This window comes from Aulonocara stuartgranti, assembly GCF_965226115.1.
Source record: "Aulonocara stuartgranti genome assembly, chromosome: 6".
NCBI lineage: Eukaryota > Metazoa > Chordata > Actinopteri > Cichliformes > Cichlidae > Aulonocara > Aulonocara stuartgranti.
The window spans coordinates 5,704,897-5,717,692 of record NC_138944.1 but is presented as its reverse complement, the minus strand read 5'-3'; the positions used below and the strand labels follow the sequence as shown (position 1 = coordinate 5,717,692).

The 12,796-nt window shown below is 39.5% G+C and overlaps 1 protein-coding gene across 2 annotated transcripts in view; it reads right to left on the bottom strand.

The window, feature by feature from the left end:
• Positions 1 to 12,715, bottom strand: part of LOC309708455 (testis-expressed protein 2-like) — a 34,927-nt gene extending 22,212 nt beyond the window's left edge. Inside the window, exons 1-2 of one of the 2 annotated variants that reach the window (XM_082536520.1) lie at positions 12,547 to 12,715; positions 11,995 to 12,086 (exon numbers count right to left, since the gene is read on the bottom strand). The gene's annotated coding sequence lies outside the window, so the exon portion shown is untranslated. The remainder of the gene's footprint in view (positions 1 to 11,994; positions 12,087 to 12,546) is intronic. The other variant, XM_082536519.1, reaches the window with a different exon arrangement.
• Positions 12,716 to 12,796: the final 81 nt, after the last annotated feature.

The window sequence follows — 12,796 nt, the reverse complement described above, 5'->3', positions numbered from 1 at the left end:
CCCTCATGTTTTCTTCCCCCCGATGATCAGTATGATCCGGCACGTGATGGACATCATTTTCTCATACAATGTTTTCCCAAGACATGGTCACCTGTTCACTTTTCTCAAAACCACTAATTTGTAACTGAGTTATAATTAAATGTTCAATTTACGTTGATTAAGTAAATTGCCTCTATGGTATATGAGAAAAAAAACAAGACCGAAAATGATTTTTCTGAGCATTTGAGCCTAAAATAATCTTAAATTGGGCTAACAGCATTTCCACTGATTGCAGCTCAGTAACTTCACTACAAGAGTATTTTTGCAAGTCACCGTGCTTGATGCTCTCTGCCAGAACAGCACCACAAGCCAACCCCCTCAGAGAATCTCAAATGTCATGCTCCACTGTTTCAGATAATCAGCAGCATTAAGATGACGCTTGCTAAGGGATGGAGATGAAACTACAACGGCAAAACACACCAGTAGGAGGTATAATGAAATCCCAGAACACTTTCAAGTTGCCAGGGAAGGGATTAGAAGCAGTCCCGCTTTAAATCCAGCTGTTTATTTGCAGAGTTAATAGCTTTCCCAGTGCCGACACTCACGGCTAAGGAAAGTGTCACACCCCATAAACACTAATGTCAACATTGCAGAAACAATAAGTAATGGGTACAGACATCTAATAGCTGCACACAACATTTTATGCCTAATTTTTTGTGGCAGATAATAAAAACTAATGTTGAAGTGGGAGAAATGACTCAACTCATTTCTAGAGAATGGCTCCCTGTACCTCTATAAGCCTTCTCTCACCACAGCAATATGTGAAGGTGTAAGTCTGCTCAATAACTTGCCTTTACGGTTCTGATTCTTGTGCCCTGATTTTGTACATATTTCCACAGACAAAGCAGAAGAGCACACATCAAACAGAGCAGTATGGCACTGATGTGGCTCAAGTTAAAACAAAAGCTTTCGGAATATTGCAGTGTGAGTATAACAATAGAAAACTACTGAGGCACCGTGTCTTCTGCTAAGATCATACCTCATGTTTCTTAGACCAATATGTAGAAAAATCAGTTTAATCTTCATCAGCCTTCAATAAACACAAAATCAGACAGAATCAAATACCAGCCCCAACACATCTGGCATGGTATATAACTCATAGATGGCACTAAAAAAAAAAAAAAAAAAAAAAAATACTGGTCGTAGCAAGTGGTACCCCTAGGCCTCAAGGGCTGGTGTTCTGCAAGTTTTAGATGTGTGCTTGATCCAGCACAGCTGATGTAAATGGCTAAATTACCTCCTCAACATGTCTTGAAGTTCCCCAGAGGCCTGGTAATGAACCAATCATTTGACTCATCATTCGATGCTGACCCAGGGTGATATCTAAAACCTGCAGGACACTGGCCCTTGAGGCCTGGAGTTCCCCATCCCTGACCAAAGGTTTCAATTACAAAATCCTAAGTGACTTCCTTCTTCTTTATCGCATTCAAAAGATTTTATGGAAACTTGACCTCCGACCTTGACGTCTCTGAGATTTGAACTAGTCTGATATTTTTAGCAGACGCAGCTATGGCGTCGATTTGAAAGTCCTAAGTCACTTCATTCTCGAGCTCTCCCATTCACAAACCTTGGTTTTCAGGCTGCCCGCCCACTTGGCAGAGTGTTATCAACACTCCGTGAACCTTTTATGGGTCAGGGGTAAAAAAAAAAAAAAGCAGAAGCCACACACCAGTTAAAATAGTACAAGTAACAAATACTGAAGGATCATTATAAATTCAAGAGAAAAGAAAAACATGCCAAATTTATAACATTGCATTAGCATATATAAAACAGTAGCCCAGCAAATCCACATTGACATATCAAAAGTTTAAAACTTAAGGTGATGAAAGAAAAAGGCAAAAAGTCTACCTCGCCGCTCTGTCCTGGAAACTCATTAGTGATCAGCGACGTTACAATCCAAAATGTTTCAGTTGAAGAAACCTGTTACATGGTTCAGTGTCACTTTTAGAGTGACTGCTTTAAAAGAGGTTGGGGTCCAATGATCAGCTTGATTGTAATGTATAAGAAATACATTTCTTCATTTTGTATGAATATTTGAGTGATAGGCTGAGATTTTACTCAATTTCTGACACAGAAAAGGACAGCTGCAGAAACCACAGACTGTTCTTATCTGTGACTGTGCGGTCGTGTCAACAAGCTGAAGGTTACATGGGTATCCACACTGGGCTTTAGGTTTAACTTTCAATGACAAAATTGACATAATTCGGACTCTTAAAGGACGCCTAAATATTCACAGAAGCACATACTATCACATTGGTGTGGGAGGATCAGGAGGGCCTGCATTTGAATATAACCTGCATTTGAATATAACCTGCATTTGTATAGCGCTTTACTTAGTCCCTAAGGACCCCAAAACGCTTTACACTACATTCAGTCATTCACCCATTCACACACACATTCACACACTGGTGATGGCAAGCTACATTGTAGCCACACCTGCCCTGGGGCGCACTGACAGAGGTGAGGCTGCTGGACACTAGTCCAACTTTATTCAGCAAAGCATCTCGAACAGTGGGTGGGTGGGGTTTCTGTGCACGTCTACCTGAGATGCACTAATCAGGGACATGTGCTGTCACTGACATCATACAGATTTGAGAGTAAAAACAAACCAATAAGTCTTTAAAATGGTGCGTTTGGAGCACTCTAAAGCCTGAGCTCTTGGTTTCCACAAACACCTTTTTGTTTCAAAACATTGGCTTGTTTAATATGGGCTTTTACAAAAGTTATTTCTCTAAAATGAGGCCATCTTTGTTTCCAAAGCACAAAAGTGGGGCATGGGAATAACAACACAAATAGCAAAAATCTTTCTCTAAACATCAACATGGAGTCATTCCAAGTGCTGGAGACAAACAATAGCAGCCCAACAAAACAGAAACTGTTCTGAAGAATGTTGAGGAACTGGTGCGACAGGCACGGACTGAAATGTTAGGCACTGGTATCACTGCAGGTACCAGCCCTCTCCGAGCACTCCTCGGCCAGCTAAAGCCACTGAAATCACACAACCAGCATAAAGCAATGAGAAAATACAATTATGCCATTGATATCTGAAGGTCAGTGTGCTCTTTTATCCTGCACAGTCAGGATAAACACAAACTACCAACCGTGATCATATTCTGCTCAGGCCTCACTCGTCACTGCTGTAAAACTGGTGATGAGCGAGGCTCCTTTAAATTCTAATGCTACAGTCGGAAAGGTGAACGAGCCTCACTCATTGGCCCTGATTAAAACCGAGAAATCAGTAGTGTGTGAAATATGACGTCCATAAATTATATCTGATTTCACCCTCTGCTAAACTCCTTCCAGGTGCAAAGTTTCTGATGCCACTTTATCAGAGAGTAAGTGCCATGCTTTGAAAATATATACCATAAACACTATAAAGGTTAGTATGACTGTGGTTGTGATTACTACTCATGCAGTGTGCAATCATAATGCATGATGAAACTGAAGAGGCAAGTTTCTGATCCCCAAATTAAAAGTATATTAACTACAGTTTTAATTTGGTTATTTATATATTCCATCAGACACTTGGGAATTTACATAGCACCTCTAAGTGACCCATTCACACAGAATTTGTGTGCACATTAAGGGCTTTAGTCATTTCACCATTAACCCAACATGCAAATCTGTAGAAACCACACATGTACAGGAAGAACAATGTTTGAAGCCTAAACCTTTTTTTCTGAGGCAGTATTGCTAAGCAGTGCACATTTAATGTTAACTTATCCTGCACACCAGCTCCACAGGACGTCAGGTTTAGACTGGCTAATAAAAGGGTCCCATTTAAACAGTTTGTTTTACGATTATATTTTTAAGCAGGTAGAATCAAATGCTCCAAAGGTCTAAGCTTTATAACGACAGTATAATAAAACTTCAGTATATAGCGTCAATATATATCAGTTAAGCTGTGCACACAAGACTGCCAAGCTTTTAATATGTGAGTAACAACCTTTTATAACTACAGAAAGTACAACTAGCTTACATTTTCCCATCTTTCTTTGCAAATATGCAGGCATTTTTATGACAGTTGGCACGCAATAGTTTGGTGTTATGGATCAATAGAGTGAAAGAGCACGAAGACTCATGAAGAGCATGTGACGTTCCGTCTATCGAGACTAGGAAGTTAAAAAAAAGAAAGAAAAAAAAGCCTGTTTTCAGCAACAAACAGAGAGAAAGGCAAAGAACAAGGCCAACAGCAGGTTTTCAGAGCACAGTGACCCCGGCGTTACACAACCACATCTACCCAGACAAATCACTATTCTCATGATTCACAAACAAAGCACTTCAAATCCAATTTATACTTGCTCCTATGCATTTCAAACCCTGCCAGTTGTTCCTGCTAAATAATGCACTCCTCACTTAACTGCTTAAGCTCATCAACAAGCCCTCATTATTTTTTGAATGAGCTTCTTGGCAGCAGCGGTGACAAAACGGTAACAGATCCGCCTCTCTGCTCCAGTCACAGAGACTCGTTCAGCTACAGCCCCAACTCCCAGGAGACATGTCACCTTTTATTCTTTCAGAATAAACTAAACAACATTTGTGACCTACAGCACTTTAAGTAGTTTTAAAGCTTTTGCTGCTCTTAACCTTTTTTAGCTACTAAGCAATAGCCCTGAAGCAGCGAGTCACACAGGCAGTTCTTCCTGTAAAAAGCGAGACACTTATTAGAGTAGGAGGATTACCGTTTTATTGCTGAAGAAGAAAACCACATCATGTTTTGTGCAAATGCCATTAAGGCAAAGGACTCTTTTCATAAGGCCCTGACCTAGTGCTTAGTTTCTGAGAAAACTGATTAAGTAATAATGGCATAGGTCTCCTCAGGATTCAGCACAAACTCTTGTCAAATGTCAACATAATATTTTAATAAATTTTGTCAAATTATGACTGAAAAACTGATCATTTCTCAGAGTTTAAGATTATTTTAAAGCTTAAAAAGCATCCCTGAGGAGTCCCCCCCCCATCTGTAAACTGGGACTGTGGGTTTTTCCTGCTTCTGATTCCATCCACCACAACTGTAAAAGGCAGCTAATCTGTCTGCAGTAATTACATTTCATGCTACTCAATGCAGTTCCATAACAGTGAGCTTCTGAGGCCCACGTGAGACATCAAACGTTGCTGAGAAGCCACTTCACAAGTATTACAGATTGCACAGCTGCACATTTAATCAATAAAACACTGATGATTTTAAATGATTTCCAACATTTGATGCAATTAATAGAAAATGTAAAATAATGTGGTAAAAAAGAAGAACATTTTCCCTCTGAGCAGACACTTTAATTGTTGCCCACTTGCACAGTGAACAGAAATAAAAACTTTAGCAAAAGCCGGGAATGCTGTAATCGTATATTTTTCAGTGCTGTTCAAAGCAATAGGAATTAGGCAAAGCAGGTCCCAGCCAAACTGTGATGACAAAAGACCACATTGTGAAACTGTGAGAGAAGCTCATTGGAGACTGAAATAGCAAATGACTGCTTGAAACTGCAAAGGAGTGGCTTTAATCTTATGAAGCTGTGCTGCTCCTCTGGGCTGACATTAAAACTGTAAATAAATTCACAGATTCTCAGAAATCTCTCTGATTTTTGCTTTCATACAATCTGTTGCCTGCGGCTTTGTGAATTTGCCTCAGTTCCAAGAGAGAAATATTTTTAGAAAAGCTATATTTAAACACCTCCCCGCCCCCTACCTTGCCCGTGTCTCTCTCCTCTGGTAACAGAGGTGATTATTATGATGGCAACAGTGAACTGAGTGTTCAGTACTGTGCAAGCAGAGCACAAGTGAGGCAGAGCCTGAAATCACAGATGGCTGATAGTGTGACACATTCTCCTGATGTCCCAGTAATGGCCATTATTCCAGTAAGGGAGCGGCACCTGTTTAAGGCGTCTGCTGGCACCTGCATCAAAGATGACGGAGCTTACAAAAGGTTCCTGGCTTTACTACAGGAAAGAGCTAGTTTATCTTTTTTTTTGTAAAGTATTAGGGCTACGTTAAGAAAAAACTATTATCGATCACTTCAAAAATCAAGTCAAAATTTTGAGATTAAATTTGTAATTCTAATTCATTGTGGTGATGAGTATGTGGATGTTGAACACATGATGCAGAAAGCCGAGTCTGGTCAAAAAACAAACAACAAAAAATAAATAAAAAAATAAAAAAAAAACTTTCACTAACTCGTCAAAACAAGGCATTTTGCAGGGGGTATTGCAAATGTGGCAGTTTGTCTTGAAACAACAACGGTAATCTCCACGCTCCCCATTTCAACCTTTTTTCCCCAGAATAATATTTTGACTTTTCTTTAACTTTGAATCTCAAAGTTTTGACTTTATTCCCAAAATAATCAACTTAATGTTTATGTTAATGTGGCCCTAATACTCTGTCATACAGTATGGTTGCCCTGCCATGGAAACTACTGATCACTCTTATCTACTGAAGTCTCAATGGACTTGTATAAAAATCAACAAATCACACCCCTATCTGGAATTCTTTAAGCTCAACAAAGCCTTGGAAATTGATCTGATAACAGAAAAAAAAAATAAGTTGCCTGTAACAGCACACTCACATGTGACAATGGGCTCGGCTTATTGCCTTTTACATTGTTGTAAAGATTACAAACTATTACAAATCTGGGCCACGGTTCATGGAGAAACACTGGTTTCCTTTAACAGAGGCCTTCACTCACTCATTGTTTAACTGAGCAAGCTGTAAATCACAATGAGAGAGTGTACCCTGTGTAAAACTGCCCCACATAGCCTAAGTACAATAATTTCATGTCAATAATTTTGTCATATTAACTCCCAATCATCTGTCTTCAAGGCTTTGTAGGTACAAATGCCACCAATAAACTTCCTGCCACTTGGCAGCTGTCTTGGAGCACATCGGGGTAGTTATTTTGTGTATGATACATAAATTATTTTTAATTCTGGTGAGGGCCAGGACATAAACATGTATGAAGAAAAATCAATCACAAGCCAAACACAGAAAACCAAAACAAAAAATGATAAGGTTTGCTTACCTTTCTGCCAAAAAAACTTTTTTTCTTCCTAAAACTTTATTTCATTTCATTCAGAGAGTGTCTGCTTCTTTTTTCCTTTTAAATTTTTTTTTTTTTTAATAAAACTAAGTGTGTCTACATCTCAGCTGAAGAAAAATCTGATGTAAGAAAAATAAAAAAACAAATATTCCTGATGATCGAAAAATAGATTTGGTCTGCTGAGAACCTGGAAGACAAGAAAGTGTCTCAAAGCTATGAACAGGTGTCGAGTCACCAGGGTGCAGGTACATATGAGCAGCACATGCTCTTTGTCTCACAGTGAAAAATGAATAAGTCAAACTCTATTAGAGGAGCAACACTAAGGAGGTGATAAAGACACACAGCCACTACCTGTTCTACTGCATTACAACAGCATCAGAACATGTTTGGCTCGGAAAGTAAAACATCCACAACACAAACTAGTTGGTGTGTGTTTTACCAGTCGGTACAGAATTCTGTTTGGGCATACATGTGGAAAAGGCTTCCATTTTGAACGGCTTTCATTCGGCAGTTTTATTTGTGACATGCTTTCTGAGACAGGAAATGAAAACGTGATCCAAATCATTTAGATATGCTGCAGACACACTCAAACCCTAAGCCTCGTTCTGTCGCTCACAGGTGTTACGGCAGCTTTTACTTCTCCTTTGGTTGCCAAAATGACACCTTTCTCTCTGCATCCTTTCAACCACATCCTGTCCTTTAGTTTCAGCACTTTCAGCATGAATTCTTCCTACAGGTGCTGTCTGTGCCGCCGAGGTCTGAGCGGCTTTTAATGTGTTTGCTGACATATGCCAAATCAGGCTTAGGATACAAAGTACCTTACTTCATACCATGTAGGCTTCAAAAACAAACAAAAAACAAAACGCCACAGGTTGTGGCTCTGGATGCTTCTCTCAGGTTTACGTTCGACATGTCTGCTATTCAGGCCACCGTTATTACTTATTCAGTAATTCACTCATCCAAGTGATTTATTGAAGAAGTCACTTGGACGAGTAGCCAGATGTTTCCCCCACAGGAAACGCTACGTTCAGATGAACCGAATAAACTTTTTGAGTTATTAAATTTAGCTAAAACTAAACTAAAACTAAAAGGCAGAGTGAAAAGAAACAAAAAATAGAGTTTAGAGAGATGAAAAGTAACCAAACAATTAATCTGTAGTCACAAAATGAATGAAAATAAAGAAAAAATGTCTTTAGTTTTAATCTTTTACATAAAGCATTAAGAGGCTTTGATGCACATATTTATTGAGAACATAAGCATGAATGACCTAACTGACTGCCTTGACAAAATACTTTATAATACTTACATTCTGAAATTCTTCTTAAATCATACAAGTACATCCCATACCAACTACCAATAAAATAAAAAAAAGCTTCAATTACATAAAATTTTCTAATAAAAAAACTAAAATGAAATGAGAAATACCAATTTTGAAAATTAACTGAAATTAATTTAATCAGAAAAAAAAAAACCCTATATTAATTCTGATTCAGACACGACCATATCCGTTACATATATCCTTACCAGAAACAAATACAATAAAAAAAAATTTCTGAGAATGACAGCCTACATCAGACCAAACTTTTCGTGTGTTAAAACCAAAATGTTTTACATCTATCTTATTCTTTAGCTACATCTAGAATGGGTTCACTTTCTTATACAGACATATGAACATTATAACATGACCACAAAAATCAACATAAACATTACGACTACAGAGTTAACTGATTTGCATAAATGCCTAAATACCCGACCAGGAAGAGAGACCATAACGTTCACTTTTTTTGCCACCTTGAAACAGGCTTAACTGAAGTCAGCAGGAGTCTGGCTGCATTACTCGAGCTCTTTTAGAACAGCCTCATGCAAATCTTAAAGTCAAATTCCTCTGTGAATTACCGTGAATAACTGGCTCAACAACACAGCTAACTGCTACGCTTTATTTAAGATCTACTATGAGACAATGTGGCAGTTAAGGAACAACCTGCAAAAGAGAACAATGCAAGTTTAAAGAAGTGGAAGCCTAAAGAAGATAGCATTATTGGATTACTTGCATTAAACCTGAAACTGAACATGTGTTTAAAGGAAAAGAAACGTGTTCTGGTGTGCGGGCTTTTACCACAGCCTGTGGGTATTGCTTTGAATAGAATTTCACGAAGCAGCAGCTTTAGTCATCTAAAAATAATGACTACATGACTTGAAGCTTCTTGAGCACCAAAACAATAAGCTCCATGAAGCGGTTTGGATGACAACAAGTGAATTCTTATTCCTTATAACACTATGCAGCACTAGTGTTTCTTTTAGTATAAGCAATGGCTACTTGACAAAAGTAGTATTGTTCAATATAACCTATAGAGACCACTGAGAGGAGCATAGACTTTATACAAAAGATGGAAGTAAGTTTCTTGTCTAAAAAGTGAAGTCAATGCATTTTTGCACTCTTCAGGTTGCATAAAGTAGTTAATTTGAACAGAAGTTTACAGCCTTTTTGTCTACTTTACCATGTGACTGGGAAGTTACTGTGGTATCACTCAGTTTCTGAACCTGAGCCACCTCGCCTTGTCAAAACGCTAAAATCAAGGCAAGAAAATGGTCATATTGAGGCTAACCAAGGAGTGACATAACGATGAGCTACATACGTTTTTATATACAGTGGGGCAAAAAAGTATTTAGTCAGCCACCGATTGTGCAAGTTCCCCCACCTAAAATGATGACAGAGGTCAGTAATTTGCACCAGAGGTACACTTCAACTGTGAGAGACAGAATGTGAAAAAAAAAAATCCATGAATCCACATGGTAGGATTTGTAAAGAATTTATTCGTAAATCAGGGTGGAAAATAAGTATTTGGTCAATAACAAAAATACAACTCAATACTTTGTAACATAACCTTTGTTGGCAATAACAGAGGTCAAACGTTTACTATAGGTCTTTACCAGGTTTGCACACACAGTAGCTGGTATTTTGGCCCATTCCTCCATGCAGATCTTCCCGAGAGCAGTGATGTTTTGGGGCTGTCGCCGAGCAACACGGACTTCCAACTCCCGCCACAGATTTTCTATGGGGTTGAGGTCTGGAGACTGGCTAGGCCACTCCAGGACTTTCAAATGCTTCTTACGGAGCCACTCCTTTGTTGCCCGGGCGGTGTGTTTTGGATCATTGTCATGTTGGAAGACCCAGCCTCATTTCATCTTCAAAGTTCTCACTGATGGAAGGAGGTTTTGGCTCAAAATCTCACGATACATGGCCCCATTCATTCTGTCCTTAACACGGATCAGTCGTCCTGTCCCCTTGGCAGAAAAACAGCCCCATAGCATGATGTTTCCACCCCCATGCTTCACAGTAGGTATGGTGTTCTTGGGATGCAACTCAGTATTCTTCTTCCTCCAAACACGACGAGTTGAGTTTATACCAAAAAGTTCTACTTTGGTTTCATCTGACCACATGACATTCTCCCAATCCTCTGCTGTATCATCCATGTGCTCTCTGGCAAACTTCAGACGGGCCTGGACATGCACTGGCTTCAGCAGCGGAACACGTCTGGCACTGCGGGATTTGATTCCCTGCCGTTGTAGTGTGTTACTGATGGTGACCTTTGTTACTTTGGTCCCAGCTCTCTGCAGGTCATTCACCAGGTCCCCCCGTGTGGTTCTGGGATCTTTGCTCACCGTTCTCATGATCATTTTGACCCCACGGGATGAGATCTCGCGTGGAGCCCCAGATCGAGGGAGATTATCAGTGGTCTTGTATGTCTTCCATTTTCTGATGATTGCTCCCACAGTTGATTTTTTCACACCAAGCTGCTTGCCTATTGTAGATTCACTCTTCCCAGTCTGGTCCAGGTCTACAATACTTTTCCTGGTGTCCTTCGAAAGCTCTTTGGTCTTGGCCATGGCAGAGTTTGGAGTCTGACTGTTTGAGGCTGTGGACAGGTGTCTTTTATACAGATGATGAGTTCAAACAGGTGCCATTCATACAGGTAACGGGTGGGGGACAGAAAAGCTTCTTACAGAAGACGTTACAGGTCTGTGAGAGCCAGAGATTTTCCTTGTTTGAGGTGACCAAATACTTATTTTCCACCCTAATTTACGAATAAATTCTTTACAAATCCTACCATGTGGATTCATGGATTTTTTTTTTCACATTCTGTCTCTCACAGTTGAAGTGTACCTCTGGTGCAAATTACTGACCTCTGTCATCATTTTAGGTGGGGGAACTTGCACAATCAGTGGCTGACTAAATACTTTTTTGCCCCACTGTAGTGTCTATGGTGATGAGTAAACCAGTTAAATGAGAAGAAAAGATGCACTGCAAGTCTAAGAAATTATTTTTAAATATAACCTTAAGTCAGTATGTGCAAAACAAAAATAAATAAATAAATAAATCAAACCAAACAAAATAAAACCCAAGAAAAATGGTAAAACTCAACTTTAACTATCTGCGTTTAAAAGCATTTGCTGAAATGTAAATTTAAAGTCAGAGCTTCAGAAGGGAGCCTTGGGCTCATCTCTTTTATTTGTATGTTTGAATATAAGACTCCATGCTTGTGCAAGGCTTTTAAGGACCACGGTGCTACCAATCATCTGGTTTTGTGACAACATGTTCAGTTTTGTGAATGACAAAGCTGGGAATCCCGGCACTTTAATCCTATGTGGTAAGACAAACACACGTTTCCACTTTATCTTCAGGTCACCAATACCTGAGGCCTGCTTCTAACTCAGAGGTTTTATCTGATCCCTATTCTGTGAATGCCAGCTGTTCTGTAGTACTACTCAGTTCTTCACCACTCAGAGCTATGTTTGTCCTTCCTATCCTCCACACGCACTCTCTCTTAAGCTTTCCTCTTTCCATCTAGACTTTGGCCCCACTGAGGTCATTTGTAGCTCAGGAAACCGATCAATAATCAGTCCAAATTTACTGGCTAAGTGCTTACCTTGTATCCTCAGTGCCATTCAATCCAGCCTGGGACTTGCATCTGCCTAGAGCAGAGTCAAGTATCACATGTCCATGGTGCTCATGGGGCTTCTGAGAAACACAAGAATTAAAGGGCCAAAGATAATTATGGCTGTAAAAAATATAAACACAGAGACCTAAAATATAAAGGGAGTGTGTTCTTCGTAGCTCAGCGTTTAGCTGGTAGCCATTTGTGGATGGAATATAACCATATGGCAAAATATAGGCTTTGACAGTAGGAGTTAGCATGAGGATGATACTGGGAGGTGCTATATGGACTAATATGGGTACTAACGTGGTCATAATATTAATTATGATCTTACACGGACCAGTGAAACACGACAGCATTAACTTACACTTATTTTCACTGCCATTAGCCCAAACATGACTTAATATCAAACCATAAACAATGAGTGGACGGAAAAGAATAGTTTTCCTGTTTAAAACTGAATCCCGAATTTGTTCCCAAGTCTGTTTTTAGACGAGCTTATTTCACCAAACTGGAAAAATGTGTTTCGTAATGATAGCTTACCGTTTGTGGGAGTCTCCATGTTCGCCTGGACACACACGAAAAAAGCAAAACTTCCAAACGGGCTCCAAAGATTCACGCACAGTAATGTGTGTGTATTCAGTTCCACGTACCAACTTATTTCGACCCGTCTTCTACCTCACCCTGTTGACAACGACTAAACTGCACTTAGTTCCTTAAAGAAGAATGGGAAAAAAACGCTGGAGTCACGGGAGGCCAGAGTAATCGAAACCGAGCAGACGGATAACTCCAT